The sequence below is a fragment of the Myotis daubentonii genome, chromosome 4 (assembly GCF_963259705.1).
Source record: "Myotis daubentonii chromosome 4, mMyoDau2.1, whole genome shotgun sequence".
NCBI lineage: Eukaryota > Metazoa > Chordata > Mammalia > Chiroptera > Vespertilionidae > Myotis > Myotis daubentonii.
The window spans coordinates 49167780-49172727 of record NC_081843.1 but is presented as its reverse complement, the minus strand read 5'-3'; the positions used below and the strand labels follow the sequence as shown (position 1 = coordinate 49172727).

General features: G+C 43.1%; 1 pseudogene; it reads right to left on the bottom strand.

The window, feature by feature from the left end:
* Nucleotides 1-3667: 3667 nt before the first annotated feature.
* On the bottom strand, nucleotides 3668-4142 carry LOC132232400 (ragulator complex protein LAMTOR5-like; annotated as a pseudogene).
* Between the last annotated feature and the right edge of the window lie 806 nt (nucleotides 4143-4948).

Below are 4948 nucleotides of genomic sequence, written 5' to 3'. Positions count from 1 at the left end.
ATGCAAGGGCTTAATATTTCAGCTTGTAAAGCTTGTCCAACAAGGAACAATACATTTGTAGAGCAATGACAGGACAAAGGAAAGAAGTTTTGACTTTGCAGGGTGGCAAACCGTGGGAAGGTAATGCATGGGAGAGAACTAATGGAGGAAGGTTTGTTTGCAGATTCCTCTGGTGCCATCTCTGGGCTAAGGATCTGTCACTAGTAAAAGGAGAATTTACACCTTGCCTTTAGTCAGAAAAGGAGGAGCTTTTTCCTGTGTTTGTTGCTTTCTAATTGCTTTTATCTGAAATTAATTTTTAGGTCAAAGAGGCATTTTGGGGGTTGACATTCTGGTTTCCTTCATTGGGGAGTTGGGGGCACCTTGGAAGCCTATTACTGGAATATTGGACAGACAAAATGTTGTGGGTATACATGTGTGATGCTTCATGTCACTAAAAGTCATAGAATAAGTATTCAGATAGCAGCATGTATGGATTATAAAAGTATTTTAATGCATGAAGAAGTAGCAAAGTAATACCATTTATCTATATATATAAAATCCTAAGCAACTGTTACAACCGAACAACCACAATGGCCAGAACAACCAGTCGGCCAGTCGCTATGATGTGCAGTGACCACCAGGGGGCAGATGCTCAATGCAGGAGCTGCCCCCGGGTGGTCAGTGTGCTCCCACAGCCAACCTCCCATGTTCCCTACCCCGGCCAGCCGGCCCTGATCCACCCTGATTGGGACCAGCTGGCCAACCTCCTGCAGTCCCTCCCGCAAGCCGGTCCCTCCCCTTGTCTGGCAGGCCCTGATCAGCCAGCCCCAATCAGCCCGGCCCTGATCAGGACTGGGCAAGATGGCCCCAATCAGCCCTGGTCTCTGGCCAGGCCTAGGGACTCCACCCATGCATGAATTCATGCACCAGGCCTCAAGTGTAAAATAAAACTTCATATTGTCGACTTTAAACAAATAGCCAGATATTTCCCCACCAAAATGGGTTTATTTGGGAGTAACAAAGAATTATAATTCGGAACATGCAGCCCAATGGCAGAATGAATGCACAAGTTCAGAGAACAAAAGAGAGGAACTTTCTTTTATAGAGGAAAGGGGGAGTTCAGAGAGGCTATTGCAAATGAAGAGACTGGTAGAGGAAACTGGGAGTTCAAAGTGTAGTGGCTTTTCATTGGCTAAGTTGTAACAGTGGTTGCTAAGCAAAGGGAGGGTCCTTCTTTTTCCTGCTGGACTAGTATAGGAGAAAAACCTCTTCCTGTGGGAGATGGTATGTAGGGCCCCTTTTGCTTAGGGCAATTGATGAGTGGTAGGGTGTGAGAGCTCCCCCTATTGGCCCTCCCAACTCCAATATAAATGAGGTTTCTGTTTATTAATCTTCACAATATAAACGTATAGAGCGATTTTATAAAAACAAGAACACGAAGGGAGCCTAAACATGATTAATTCAACTCTCAGCATCTGAAATTCAAAAACAACAACATATCATTTTGTGGTGGGCAATCTATGTGTGGTTATTGAGTTCTTATCTCCTAGCCCACCACCTAGGTACTCCAGTCCTGCTTCTCGCTGTCATAACCTCCTTGGTGCCCTTGATCCTTCACACTTCTGGAGGGGAGTGGGCCAGATTTCACCCTACTGGGGAATCACCTAGCTCTCCCCTGGGGACTCTGGGAGGGCTTGCCATTTCTGCTTAAAAAGAAAGTCAATTTGTAGATCTAGGTTCTGGAAGGTGTGCTCCTCTTTTCATTTACTGGTTTTAAAATGATAATAAAACCTCAGAGAGAAGGCAGAAGAGGGTGGGTGGGTGGGATAAGAGATCAACCAAAGGACTTGTATCCATGCATATGAACATGACCAATGGACACAGACAGTAGGGGGATGGGGGCATGTTCTGGGGGGCGTGAGTGGGTGGGGAGAGGTCAATGGGGGGAAAAGGAGACATGTAAAACTGTCTACAATAAATAATTAATAGGAAAAAAAAGGGCTATTGAATTCTCCACTGGGGGGGATAAAGATAATAAAAGTTGCTTTGGGGTTCCCTTCTTCCTCTGTTCCTCCCACTTTACTACTTTGCTCATTAAAATGAAACTAGAATGACCAGTTGAACCAAAGTGTGAGCCAACTGTTGTAGACCAAGGCTAACTTATGGTTTTCAGCAGTGATATCCAGGGTTGAACGGGTAAGAGAATCTATTGAGCTGTCAAGATAAAGTTAGAAATGTCTATTTACTTTTTATCTTATCCTTAATTTTTAATTTTTCTGTATTTTTATAAACATAATACATTAAACTATATTAACTAAAGGTACAAGCTAACGGTAGTTGGAGATCACAGCTTTAAGAAGGTATTTGTTTGCTCACACCCTTAGGTCCTTTAAATGGTGATACAGCATTGGCATGCCACTGTGAGAAAGTCTTTTACTTTTCCACAACCTTTTTGGGGATGATCTGTACTTTTGGGGAGGTGGGTGAAAGGAGTTACCTGATTGCTCCAAAACATTTAATGGGTTGCTTGGTATTGTTAAAATGTAAACATTTAGTCCTAGAGTTTCCTCTTGATCCTGCAATGTTTCGCAACTGAGAGGTGCTGGTGGAGTCTTAGGAGGGACAGTTCTTCTTGGTGTGGGGCTTCTTGGGTATCACCAGAGGGTTAGCAGCCCTGGCCTCCACCCACTAAAAGGTGGGGCTTCCCCATTCTTTGGCAATAACCCCAACTCCCCGATGATTTCCTCAGAACCCTGAGGGAGGGGTCATTACCCACTCCTCTAAGGACAATTCTCCCCGAAAATTTGCTACCCCTTTCTGGCCTTTTTGCAAACACCCTATCCTCCCACACCTCCACCATGATACCCTCCCTGACTGTACCAACACACAAAGATCTCTCCCTCCTAGGAATTTACAATATCATGTATTAGGCAGATGTATATTTACTTTTGTGGTATCTATTATTTTGTCTTATGTCATTATTTAGTATGCATATGTTTTATAAACTTTTATGCTTCTATATATTACTTGCCCAATTAATTTATAAGCTAGCAAACCTGAAAGATGAGGTAAGAGAAAGAAAAGGCCTCCACAATGTTTCTTGTTCTGATCAATACCTCCATCTAAACAGCTTTCTAGGTTAGATTCCAGGAAAGCTTGGAATAGTCTCCAAGCAGTTTAGGAAGGACAGTAGAAATTTCATTATGGATTGAAAACTTTACATTTCTATTGTTCAGTTGAGTTTCGCTTTGGGACATTTTGGTTGAGTGAGCTTCAATAAACATGTTGGATAAATGAATTAAAAGTTTGAGCAACGAACCACTTGTGAGAACTTGATTGAAACCGCTTTCTTCCCTCACTATAATTGGAAAATTTCCATTTTTCCAATGAAAAGAATGTTCTTTCCCCAAATGTCTGTGTCTCCCCCGCCTCTTTCCAGCCACATTTATTGAACATAACAAAATTTTATATACAAAGACCTGGGTCTGCTGCCTCAAATGTGATCCTTTCTCACGAATACTTTTATAAGTTAGTTGATAGTGTAAAAAAGCAGCTGACTCTAAAATTAATACAGAAGTGCCCAATGCACATCAAATGAATGGCCTAACTATTAACTATTGTTAATAGTCTGTAAGGTAAGTAACATAGGTAGGATCCAGTCCCTCTGACCGGCTCCTGTGAGATGTTAAGAGGCCGTTTTGTGCACTGCCCTGTGACACCATTATGCTTCTTGATTGTAATGTTTCCATTATCTGATTTTAATTTTTATTGATTGATTGCTTTTAGAGAGAGAGGAAGAGGGAGAGAAAGAAACATCGATTTGTTGTCCCATGTATTTATGCATCCATTGGTTGATTCTTGTATGTGCCCTGTCTGGGGATCAAACCCGCAACCTTGGTGTATGAAGACTATGCTCTAATCAACTGAGCTACTGGGACAGGGTCCCCATTATCTAATTCTAGACACACCACAGGAATATCAGTGGGGTCTGAGGTTAGCTTAGCTGCTTGCTGGGTTAGAACAGATGTCACCCCAGCATGCTCATCTGACAGGGTCCCATAGCAGCCCAGGTTAAGTCCTTGTGAATCTGTGCACAGGACACCAACAATGGATGGATTCTCCACTGTGTCTTCCCAGTGCTACTCCACAGTTGCCTCCATCCACCAGCCATCCACTCCTGTCCAGGACCCCACAGCGCGTGGCTTTCTTCTCCACCATAAGCCTCCAGCACTCCAAAGTGTCTATGTCTTAACAGTAAAAATCACCAAGGATCTAGGTAGCACTTTTGCTAACACCAAAAGCTCTTTTTCCTAATTTAATGAAGTGAGGAGAAAGGCAGTGACAATTTAAATACGTTTATTTGCCTCCCAACCCCTCCCCACCCAGGAACATTTTGGATGACCTTCCTCTCCCTTCATGCTTGTTACTTCGAGTCTAACAGCCAATTAAAGTTGCATGGGGAAAGACCTATGAGAGCTTGTGGGTGGAAGAACAGAAATGCTAGGGAACATTTAATAAGTTGTCAGTGTGTGAATCGCCATAGGCCCGGCCTTTCGAGCTTGTTAAGCTTAGAGCAGAATCAGCAAGAATTACCAAGTTAAGGGGACCTAGCACCCGTGTCTGAGAGGCAAGAGTATGAAACTGATAAAGGCGAAGTAACAGCACAGGGTTCTGGTTCCCGTTCTGCCAGTATAATATGCCATTTGGCATTAGGATTATTTTGACCTGGAGGCAAATGAAAATCAACAGATGCAGAAAGACATCTTCCCAGATTTTCTGTTATCTGACTAAAAGCAGAAACTTCTGAAAATGGGAACTGCCATAAATCTCCTCTTCTGGGAAAGGTTCACGGCCATGAGGAAGGTAGAAAGTGGGCATAAGCAATCATTATCCTATGAGTTTCCCCTATAAAGTTACCTTCTCACAGTTTGCTGTCCCTGAAAGCAGACAGCCCTTTCCCTTGTCT